The sequence below is a fragment of the Ambystoma mexicanum genome, chromosome 10, assembly GCF_040938575.1.
Source record: "Ambystoma mexicanum isolate Mex_15411 chromosome 10, UKY_AmexF1_1, whole genome shotgun sequence".
In the NCBI taxonomy this organism is placed as follows: domain Eukaryota; kingdom Metazoa; phylum Chordata; class Amphibia; order Caudata; family Ambystomatidae; genus Ambystoma; species Ambystoma mexicanum.
Window position 1 is genome coordinate 219404082 of NC_090932.1, and position 12828 is coordinate 219416909.

Consider the following 12828-nt stretch of genomic DNA (forward strand, 5'->3'; position numbering starts at 1 on the left):
AGAAATCCTCCACTTAAGACCAAACAATCCTTGCTTGTCAAAAAATCCAAAATAAATCCTGTAAAAATGCGTGCCTGCCAATTAGTGTTAGTGGATTGTTTTTACTGAGAAACAAGTCAGTAAAAATCCAAAATAAATCCTGTAAAAATGCGTGCCTGCCAATTAGTGTTAGTGGATTGTTTTCACTGAGAAACAAGTCAGTAAAAATCCAAAATTAATCCTGTAAAAATGCATGCCTGCCAATTAGTGTCAGTGGATTGTTTTTACTGAAAAACAAGTCAGTAAAAATCCAAAATAAATCCTCTAACCCAAGTCAAATAAATCCTTGCTTGGAAAAATCCCCAAACAATCCAAAATAAATGCAAAAAAAATCCTCAGCTTGAAAACAAGCCAGAAGCAATCCCCAAACAATCCAAAAAGTGGATTTCTTTTTTACTAGGGGGGGGCACAGCGTTTAACAGAGGGGGGTCGGCCCCCGCAGCCCCCCTCCCCCAGCAACGTCACTGACGCAATGCAGCAATCTACTCCGAATCCACACTACAAAAGTTAAACATGTTAAAGTATCTTACAAAAAAGAATACAAGAAAACTGAAAGGAAAATAAAACCCCTCTAAGCTTCTAACCAGATGATTGGGCTCCTAGACAGGTCGGCAGTAGCGTTCGTAAGGTCACAGGTTGCATAGGTAGAGGAGTGCCCCAAACAGGCACAGCCCAAGCATGGAAAGACCTTTTAAAGGTCCCGGACGACTTCATCTGAGAGACCCCGAACCAGAGGGGAATGTTTCTATAGTGACAGAAAGAGCACGAGACGGACCGCTACACTAAGGCGTCTTGTTAAGAGTCTTCTTGATTGTATCAATTTGTTCAGACCGAAGGAACATGTCTAAGAAAGACACGAGGGCAAAGGTGGCATACAAGCACCCAAAGTCTATGTGAGTCGGGATGTAATTATAAAACTTGTTTGTGTTAATTACAAAAAAACAATTCCACAGTAAACGATGCATTAACAGCTTGTGTAGGTCCACTTTCCCCTGGTCCTTAAAACGCGGGATTATTTGGGCCCCCTCTAGTGTCAGCACATTACAAGTGGGGCATGAATCAAGATAATACTTAATGTGCAGTACTGGGTGTGTACATCCTCCTCAAGAAAATAAACTTAACAGGGCATAATTATCTGAGTCCACATGAGGCAAACATGGACGTTAGTCCGTTAAATGATTGTAGCAATGCGGCAGAGTGCAGCGTGGGGGCTACTGCCTGCAGACAGCGCTAATTCGGAATGGCGGGGTTCTGTAGTTCCCTGAGAGAATGCTACAAGTGAAACCAGCGGGCTGCTGAGGCTCAATGTCCCGGGAGGATAGCTCAGTGGCAACGTGCTCGCCTTGGAAACAAGACGACACAAGGCAACACAGTTATTAAGCGTGTTATAAATACACAACTAAGACATATTCCGGTACCTCGACGCCCCCGGGCTGTGTGAGCGCTTTAAAAATGCAAAATAAATAAATACAATTATCCTGTGCGTAATTAGCTGTTCCTCACTTTTGTCGAACGGCAACTTTACCTAATGTTTTTTCCCCAAATGTGTTGCCTCTTTCTTTTTTCTTTTTACCACAGATGGGTACCGTGTATAAAGGGACTGTTGAGGTATATAAGGAGGGGTTTGAGGGGGTCTCCCCGTAAAAGAGATAAAATCAGTGGGGAAAACATGGCAAAGTTGCCATTCTGCTAAAAAAAAAGGGGGGCACAGCCTAATAGACCCCGTAAGTATTGCTTCTAATGTGACAATGGCTCCCTACGACCACCTGGAATGTATTTATGAGGCAACCGATACTCCCATACAAGTGGCATTGTGCTCTTCAATCCCACACTACACAAATGACATAGTTTATCTGAGTGGTAGGAACACTCTGAAACTTTTAAAAAGTCACTTATTATTATCTACTCATCACATATTTATTCGTCCTTTGGAATTTCCAAATTGCTGATGTTTATTCATAATGTTTTATGGTTATTAGAGAAGACGTGTTTCAGGGCTCTAATGACTCCCTTTTCAAGGTTGCCAGATTGATAATCAGCAGCAAATACATACATGTAATTTTCAGAGAATAATAAGTAAAGGTCATAATTGAAAACGTTGTTTAGGATTTTAACTTGAGTTAACTAGTTCTGAATACATATTCTCAAAATGTAGCTGCACTATATTTTACAATCCTGGCTTATTTTAGGCTGCTTTTAGAAAGTCATCATTGCTGCAAGATGTTTATAGCGTCATTTTATATCCAAATTAGCTTATAGAAACTGATATGTTGTACCTTTTTATATAAGGTTGGTAATGTTTATGCATTGAAAACCTTTATACCTATATTGATGTGATGTCCTGAATGATTGATATGATGTTTGTTTAGAGGCACTTTGCGGATGTTCATATGTATTTATGATTGTTAGAACATATCAATATTGTAAATTTTACCTTATATAAAGAGTATATTTTTCAGAAGTAGACTGTGTGATATGATATCATATGGTATAATAAGTCATTTATAACATGCCTGTACACAAGTGTTTTTAGGCGCGACAAGACAAGGAAGAGTAGATGGAGGAAAAAACCAACAATCTTACTAGGCCTTGTGTCATTCAGATCGTGCAAGTGCTGGGGGAGGGAAGAGCAGAAGAGCCAAGGGGGGAGGGGAGAGTGCAGTGGCAAGAATGCAGTAAGTGCTGCCACGGTGGTGTCCCAGTAAGTGCAGAGACGTAGGGGACTGTAGGGTAACAGGAGCATCAGCACGGGAGAGAGAGAGAGAGAGAGAGAGAGAAAGCGGAAACTAAAAGAAAGGTCTTGAGTTGCTTCTGGAACCTTAAGTGGTCCTGCTGTAGAGGAGCAGCTGAATGCTTCTTCAGGAAGTCCCGCCCCCATACTTCCTATATGCTGGAAACAAGAAGTTGCGCCCTGCATGACACCAGTTATTGTGCCTATTCCACAGAGAGCCTTCGAGAAAAGGTATCAATTAAGAAAATCCTATGTGATGTATCCCTGTAGAGATGGCAATCTCTTGGAGGAGATCCCCGAAGGAATATGAAGATGACAGAAGGAGAAGTTGGTGAAGTCACAAGAAGCGAGCAGGACGCACTGAGAAGAGTGACTGAAGAAAAGGATGTATAGACCCTATGGAATCTGATGATGAAATAAAGAATCGAGTAAGCTTTCATATGCAAAATGAAGATTGCATGTGTGACAAGCACTGCAGAAAATGCAAGCCGTTTAATAACTGTACAGATGCAGAAACACAAGTAGACTAAGTGATCTTAAAGGCTAGCTATACTTAGTGAATTGACTGCAGGCGGTGCCACCATTATATAGAATCTGGACATCAGTGTTACATATTTAGTAAGTCCAGACCCATGGAAGAAGAAGGATTGGAATGCTGTGTCGCAGCAACATGAAGCTAAGCGCATGGAAAGGCCTGGAAGAGCTGTCTGGCTTGGTGTCAAAGGATGAAGTTGCCAAGAACTGGTGATCTTTCCGTAAAGAACAGGAACCGTGAGACGTTGAAAGCAGGAACACAATGAGTGTCAAATTTATTAAAGACAATGAAATGCTGCAAAACAGGCCAAAAAACAATCTCCTGTCACGTGTTCCAAGTATGGAAATAGGAGTTGGGCATGCAGACCAGAACTGTGATAAGGGTGTGCCTGTACTACCTTATTGTTGGGTGTCCTGACCCACGTTTCAGCTATCATGCTGCAACATTTGGTGCTAAGGGCTTAGAAAATCCAAGATGGCCAAAAAGCCCACATGTACGCCAGAATAGGAAAACTGTGCGGTACTGGCATGGAAAACATCATAATGGCCAGAACTTCCCAGAAAATGCACAGGGAAATGCATGAAGAATAGGCTGCCACCCATTTTTGCCTAGGTTGTGAGCACAGGAGGGCACTGCCTAAAACCACCATTGGGCTACCCACACAGTAGCCTGAAACCATTGGGAATTGCAATGCTGATTGCCAAAAGCAACCTAGAACTGTGGGGAATTCATTTTCCTAAATCCCAAAAATGGTTGCATTACCAGTACTCACCACTATCAGAAAGCCGGCGTTTTAAAACGACCAGACTTTGAACAAACTGAACAAATGAAACAAAACCAGACCAAGGAAAGACTTGCTAAGAGGTGGATACAATGTAAAACTATACTCTGAAATGACTTGAAGGAAGTCATTATTTAATGTGTATGTAAAAATCGTAATCGACTTAAACTGGCGGACAAAAAGTGACATTTAGCTGAAACCTGGCTTCATGAAACTGAATTCTGCCTGACATCTACCCCCACAGGAGTTAAAACCTGCTCAGCCACTCTTCCCCTTGCCAAAAGGAGTTGTCACCTCTCTGATTAGAGTAGGGGTGGAGCAGCTACAGGGAGTTGAACAAAGGCCTGTCCTGGGCCCAGGCAGATGGTTTATTGGGGGGATCGTAAATGGCTTCCTTTTGAACAAAGCCCTTCCTTGACTCAGGCAGAAGTTATATTGGGGGTGTCGTAAAAGTGGCTTCCTCTTGGCAGAAACGGGGAGGGGCAGCCCCCTCTGAGGACAGGCTGAGCTTAAAGAAAGTGGATAGACTGGTTTCTCCACCATGTGACCTGGGAAGACACACCCCTGTTGGCCAGAATATGATTTTAAGAAAGATGGATAACACATGGTGTGGACTTGTCAAAATTATCTAAATGATACCATAATTCTTGTGATTTTTCTGCCCACATTTTAAGAGGTTTTAGGACCTGATGGTATGATCTGGGGGGTTGCTAGCGGAAAATAGGGTTTCACTCCAAATGTCTGCATGTTAAAAATCTGACACTTCATCAATTAATGTCCACACTCCTTGCGCACATGTGTGTAAATTTGGGTAAATGTCCGATATTGCAAAGCCAGTTAAAAAGTGCAAAATGTTGCCATTTCTGAATACAAGCCCCCAGGAAGAGCAGAGTTTGAACAGAGTATACCTCATGTGATATGTGATGGGTGCATGTAATTTTAAACAACTGTGTATCTGTGCAATATGTATTTGAATCAAATATAGATTTGTGGGCAAACCGACCAGGGGAGGATCCTCTGACCCATAAAACCTACAGCATCACTCTGACTCACATTTTCTTCCCCCAATCATGGGAGAGGGGAGAATTGGGCCAATGACAAGTAGAGAGGGGCAGGCTTAGCTAGGCCCAGGCACACACCCATTTTCAAAACACATAAAAAGAGACTGCTGGGACAGGTAGAGAGATTCAATTCCATTTGCTGCGGAGCATGCTGACCGACGACTTCACATCCAGAGATCCTACACTTAGACTTCCAAGCTAAACAGAGACTACAGAACTTTGAACCAAGAAGGCCCACTGCAAGCAAAAGTATTTGTCAGCAGGCCCGAAATCATTTGCAGACTATTCACAGCCGGGCTGAGCTGTTGATTCTGGCCTGAAACCCTGCGCCAGAAAGATCCAGAAGCAGTGCTGTACCCTGAGAAAGCAGAGCAGTATCCAGAACCAGAGGCCAGAGATCCTGAGTGACCCAGACCGCTGTGAGCAGAACCAGAGAGCTGACCCAGATCGCTGTGAAGTGCCGAGACCAGAACTGGAGTCCAGTCCAAAACCTGACCAGATCCGTGGCGAGGCCTATTTCAAAAATATATTGTGAGTACCTAGCAGAACTGTGCAGAACCAATCTCTTAGTTAAAATAATCTAATCCAAACTATTTTAATCTAACCAGAACTGCCTCCTAGAAGTTGTCATTTGTTATTTTGTAAAGCTGCACCACTGTCACTTGTCAATTCTGAAGCTGCAAGCTGTCACCTGTCATTTTGAGTTTACTTTAAATCCGAAAAACTACCTTTATTTAATCGTCTGTATCTCTGGAACCGTTTGGGCTAGGAACTTGGTTTAACTTTCCTCTGGAAGCTTAGAATCTATGCTCTCCAACAAGCCTAGAATCGACTTCCTACTCCTTACACTTTCTCCGCAATCACGATTCACGCATTCGCGAATTTTGCCGCGATTTGCGATTTGGCCCGATTTCTTTACTTTCCCATTCCCAGGCTCGCAGAATCCGGGAAAACCTGGAAGAGCAGACAGGAACCTCTGGGAGCAGTGCCTCTGAGTCAGAGGATGAATGGACCAGGGTTACCCGAACCAAAAAGGCTAATAAGGCAAAAAGGGCCTGGCTTAAGGACCCATTGAAGCAAATAAAGGCAATAAGGAGTGTCATCACGCCTTATCATAAGAACGCCAAGTATTCCGTTTGGGAACACTTGGAGCTCTATGAGCAAATGATGGAGACTTTCCATTTGAAGGACAGCAGTAGCTGCATCCAGTACGTCAAATGGACATTCTCCCCAGAATACTCCAGTTTCTTTGCGGGGCTGGAGGACCAAAATCATTTAAGATGGTCCACCTATAAGGCGGCCATCTTGAAACATTTTTCTGTGCACAGAAATCCCCAAGAGGCTCGCAAGGCAGCCTACAATTTGCAATGTGGGGAGGATCAGGCCCCACAAGAGTTTGTGCAAGAATTAAAGCGTGCTTTTGCGCAGACCACCAGAAGGGTGCGCACAGACAGCAAAGAGTTTGTCAATACATTTTTCCATGCTCTCCCTAAATATATAATGACCCAGCTCGTGAGAGATTTTCATGAGAAAAGATCTTTAGACTGGGTCATTGAACAGGCTACCCGGATCTATGAGGTGCAGAAGCCTATCGAAAATAAAAATAACGCGCCGAAAAACCCCAAAACCAACAGCACTCCTGCTGCTGCCAAGGTGGCAGAGGTAAAGGTTGCCCCCGTTTTAGATTTGGAGATGGGGGGCCTAAAAACCTGCCTGCACCAAATAATTCACAGCCCAGAAGGCCCTCGGGCCAGTCACAGACAGGGAGTCGAGGAGGTAGTCCCACAAATGGGGTCCCCCGCTCCCCTGACTATGTAAGTCCCCACTATAAGGGAAACCGACCAATCCTGGGTTATGTGTCGACTCCTCCAGCCCAAGGGGGGGGATCCAGCCAAGCACCTAACCCAGGGAACTTCCCTCCCAACTTCCCACAGGAGGGCAGAAATTCTCCAAATCCTGGGCAGAACTTTTCCCCCAGGTATCCACCCAATTTCCAGCCCCAAAATCATCCATCCTTCTTTCCCCAATTCCCTGAGCCCAGACAACCTAATCCGGGAGAGGGGAGGCCAAGGGTGGAGGGTCTTCCCAACCAGGGGTACTACCAGAGAAGGGATAGCTACCCTTCCCGGGATCAGCCCAGGGGAGAAAATAGAGCCCCGTATCAGCCTGAGCGGGTTTCACAACTTGAGCGCCAGGTATAAAATATGGCACGGGATCTGGGTCACATACTGAGGGCTCAACAGAACCCTCAGATGAGCATGCCACCGCAGAATGCCCCAAACTCTGGACCTGGTGCTCCAGAACAATGACGGGGCAGCACCCCGACAACACACCGGTTCCCAGGGAGGAGGCACAAGGGGAAGGGGGGTGTAAAGCCTTGGAGGAAGCTTCCTGCCCAACTTGTAAACAGCCCCTGGAAAACCAGGAACTGGAAACAAAATCTCCTACCCCAGAAAGCCTGCCTCCCAAGGAGCAGAGGGGGGGGGTAGGAGAAACAAAGGACCCAACAGACCCACTTTGTGGAGGAGGTACAGGTCTTCCAGTTTGAGGGAGAGGGATCCTCAGAGGATCCTGGGGAAAGGATCTTCTCCTTTATAGATGGGGGAACTCCTCCCAAGGAAAACTTGGTCCCAAGGGATGCCAATTCAGACTGGGGAGATGTGGAGACTGAGCTACCACCTCCCATCATCTCATCCCAGAACCGACAATACCAAAATCCCCTGGTTCAAACCCATCCTGGTGACTGCCTCCAAAAAGGGGGGGGGGCCCAGAACCGGAACCAGGGGAACCCACAATGGCTCTGATCTCCAGTTGCCAACTTTTTCTTTCAGATTCCCAAGGCTCTCCACAGAATTCTGCCCAAATCTCTTCGCTACCAATGTCCAAAACCACAAAGTTAGCCCAACAGTTGTCCAAAAATGTGCATTATCTGTGCCCCCTTGAGGAGAAGGAGGGAAGATACTATGCCCCGGTACAAGTACAGGGGCAGGGTACAATTTTGGCACTGGCGGACACTGGATCCCAAGCTACCCTTCTGTCCAAAAGGGCCTTTGAGGAACTAAATGCAGGAAGGAGGGAGAATTACCAAATTCCTGTCACCTCTCTTCCTGGACAACTGCAGAACTTTGACAGGAAGGAAATTCCCGTTGAGGGGACTGCAGACTTGGACATTAAAATTGGGCGACACAAGGTGAAACACTTGGTCATAGTAGTGACTCCAGAGGGCACCCCTTGTTTACTAGGGAATGACCTCCTGAGAAGGTTGTCACCCCTAATAGATTGTGTAAACAAGGTCCTCTGGACCCAGACTAGCCGACCCATAAAATTAAAACAGAGTGTCAACCATGTTAGTTTAAACGGCACCTGCCACATGGTTGAACAAAAATCTGACCAAGTAGAATTTCACTTCCAGAACAACCAAACTCCAGACGTGACAGTAATAGCAGTAGGACAACAGACTGGTGATGGGGGGTCCTCTCTATTTCTGAAAATCAACCTTCCTTCCAGTTTAAGGTGGTATTCCACACTGGAAGGAAATACCCTCAAATTCTTTACTAATCCACAATCAGAAACTCCCACTCCTATAGTCCAGAAAGATGTGAAATCAGCTCAGAGCCTGGCTGATATTCAGCACATTGAAGAGCAGTTGTTCATCCCTGTCCAGCTAAATGATGGGAAGGACTCTGTTCTCGCTCGAGTGTGTGTGAACACACTTCATCAGCTTCATCAGTGAAGCCATGTTCCGCCAACTCCCAAAAGATCCAGCCATTCCCACATTCAAACTGATAAACAAATGGGAAATGGACCTGGAAGCACCTAATTCCAAACATCTCCTGCCAAGCAGGTATATGCTCAAAATCTCCATTGGCAACAAGAGCATAGTCCATAATTGTTGGGTCGTGCGAGACGTCACTGCCGCCTTTTACTTAGGCAGTGACATTCTCAATCGCTTTGCCATTAGTTTGGACCTAATAAACTTCAAAGCTTGGTCCCGATTAGCGGATAATCCCATGGGCTTTGATGATCCAGAAAAAACATTTAGGTCAGCTCAATTGCTACCTTATGCAGTTGAAATTCAGATTAAAGAGGAAGTCACCATCCCAGAAAGGACCCGGCAATTCTCCATGAGAGTGAAAGTTAAAAGAGGACAAACATTGAAAAACCCTGATGCTTATATCCATCTAAATGCTTCTCTCCAACAGCAAGGGTTAGGGGTAAACCCAACACCATTAGTCAACATAGAACATGACACCATTCCAATAGAGTTGGATAACAGCGACTTAAAGAGTATTACTCTAGCTGCAGGCACCATTATTGGAATGGGGATTGATGACCGACATTTCTCCATTGATTTAGGAAATGAACTGTTAGGACCAATCCTCAAGGCTGTTTTGACAGTGACAGTGAGGACAATACAACACCAGACAGGATTTTCACCCGGCATGGGGAGAACTTCCTGGTGTACACTTCTTGCCCTTATGGTAAGGAAGATGTGACTTGTGACTTCAGGAGGGATGAGGTGATTTTCCAGGTCCATGAGGGCTGCCTTTCCCACCTGAAGCCTCCAGTCCAAATCAGCACTCTGACCAGGGACTTCTCCACCCAGCTGGAGGAGGCTGCTGAGATAGCCAAACCAGAAGTCTTCCCAGGCTTCAGGCAAATGGTGGAAGAGAGAGTCAACCTAACCTGGCTGATGCCTGCGTAACTCTGGAACAGAAGCAAAAGTTGAAACAAATTTTCTTGGATTTCCAAGATCTCTTTGCGGTAGACTCACATGACTGTGGTCGCACCGACATCCACATCACAACAATTCCCACGGACCCTGGAATGACTCCAGTGTTTGTGAAGCAATATCGCTTGCCTCTCGCATCCATGGAGTCCCTTACTGAAATAATTAAGAACCTAGAGTCCCGGGGAATAATCCGTCCAGTCCACAGCACTTTCAATAATCCGGTGCTGGGAATATTGAAGCCAAACGGCCAGTGGAGACTCTGCGCCGACCTTAGGGAGCTCAACAAATGGGTCCATACTTCCCGATGGCCTCTGCCCTACATTGACCAAGGGATGGCCCAGATCCAGGGGTCACAGGTATTCACTGCAACAGATCTGACCAATGGATACTGGAGTGTGCCTGTCAGTAGGGAGGACCAATACAAGCTGGCTTTTACCTTTGGGGGCCAGCAGTATACATGCACCCGGACTCCCTTCGGATACCTCAACTCCGGCAATGAATTCAACATTTTCCTACACAAGGCCATGCCCGATCTGGGTGCAAGGGGTAACCTGGCTTATGTAGATGATGTCCTCATCAAAAGTTCATCTGTGGAGGAACACATAGTGGAGATCCGTTATGTTCTGACCCAGTAGAGGGCCGCCGGAGCAAAACTTTCCTTTCAGAATGCACAGTGGTGTAGAACCCGTGTTAATTTCTTGGGGCATGAGATTACTCCTCAGGGTCTCTGTCCCCAGGAAAAGAAAGTGGAAGCACTTCAGAAACTGAAAGACCCCACAACTCTGCGGGAACTAAGGAGCCTCCTTGGACTGACTAATTACAGCAGAAAGTTCATTGAGGGCTACGCAGAGATCACCAGACCCCTGATTCATCTCCTGAAGGGGGGAGTCAAGTGGGAATGGGGTCCAGAGCAAGCCGAGGCGGTAAGACAACTCAAAAGAAGCCTCTCACAAGCGCCTTGCCTAGCTTACCCTGTCAGAAACAAGGGGTTCTTCCTGGAGACAGGGTTCTCTAATACGTGCTTGACGGCAGTATTATACCAAAAGCATGACAAGGTCAATGAAGTAATCTCCTATGGAAGCAGAACTTTATCCTCTGTGGAGGAAAAATTCAACGATTTTGAGAAGGCACTCCTGGCAACGGTGTGGGCATTGAAGAATTACCGCCCGTTTATCCAAGGGAACACATCATAGTGGAGACTCCACACCAGCCTCTGAAATATCTCCAAAGTGACAGAATCCGGGCCGGAAATGTGAGTAATTCCCGAATTACTTCCTGGATTCTGTCAATGCAAGGCTTTCCTGTGGAGGTCAGATATGGCCAAAACAAGAAGAGTCCCCTCGCGCAAGGTCTGGCTGACTTGCATGATTGTGCCAGAGAAAACTGTCTCGAGGACGAAAGTCTAAAAATCAAGGACAACACGGAGGCATACCTTAATTCCCCACACAAAGTCTTTGAAGAGGACAAGTGTGAGGGAATTCCCACTGTTTATGTGGATGGATGCTCGTACCATGTTGACAACAACGGGGAGAAAGAACTGGTGGCCGGCGTAGGGAATGCCTGGGTGAAGGAGTTTCCAGAACCCTCCGCTGGATACAAAATTGGTCCCCGAAGTAGTCAGGTGGCAGAATTGATGGCTGTGCATCAGGCCATCCTCACTGCTGTCCAGCATCAACTCCACGAACTGGTCATAATCACAGATTCGGATTATGTACGGAACGGGTTCGTGGAGCACCTGGTCAACTGGAAAACCAGAGGCATGTTATGCGCTAATAACAAACCCCTGAAACATGGGAAGTTAATCCAAAACATTGATGATCTGGTCACCTCGAATGGGTTGACCATCTACTGGAAGAAGATCAAGGGTCATTCCAAAGTAGAGGGACCAGACAAAACTGGAAATGACTTAGCTGATCAGCTGGCCAAAACCGGGGCCATCCAAGGGGATCTAATCGAAATAGAGTCCCTGTTGGGGGAAATCAAGGTCACCGCTATCACTAGGTCCCAGACTAGTGCTCACAATGATATTTCAACTGCACAATGGAGTAAGGAGACCCCTGATGCTGATTTAATTACAGCTCAGAAGGGGGATCCAATTATTGGTAAGTTTTACCAACACCTTGAGGACCCTGAAAACTTCCCCTGACGGATACCGATTACATTGGGAGAGAGAACCTAAGAGTATTGATGAAATGTCCAAAAATGTTCCGAATCCAAGACGGTTTGCTGGTAAGGAAATCCAAAGCTGGCCACGATCAGGGGTGGTTAATACCTCATTCCGAAGCCTGATTTTAAGTCACGCCCATGATGCGGCCACCGCCGGTCATCGGGGGTTTCACACAACACTGGAAATCTTAAGAGAGGTTGCATACTGGCCACACATGGGGCAGGACCTCGACCAATACTTGAAGGGGTGTCTTGTGTGTGCACAATTTCAGCCATCATCCCTCACACACCGTGCGCCTCTCCAAAAGAGGGGGATGACACTGCCATGGTCAGATTTGCAAATCAACTTTGTAGGCCCTGTGATTCGCTCGTCTAGAGGAAACAAGTACATGTTGATCGTTACATGCTTGTTTACCAAGTGGGTGGAATGTCTCCCAGCCCCAAACTGCAAGGCAGAAACAGCAGCTGCCCTGATGATTAACCACATCTTTTTCCGTTTTGGTCTACCTCAAAGGATTGAGTCAGACAGAGGTAGCCACTTCACCAGTGAAGTAATGACAAAGATGTGGGAGACACTGGGGGTTAAAAGGAAGTTACACATTGCTTACAGGCCAGCTTCTTCTGGAGCAGTGGAGAGATATAACTGAACCATTGTGAGCATCTTAAAAAAGTTTGTGGCAGATTCTGGGACAAGTTCGGATAGCCGATTACCTCTGGTCCTAATGGCCATCAGACCTACCCCTTCATCTGAAACAAAATGTCACCATTTGAGTTGATGACTTG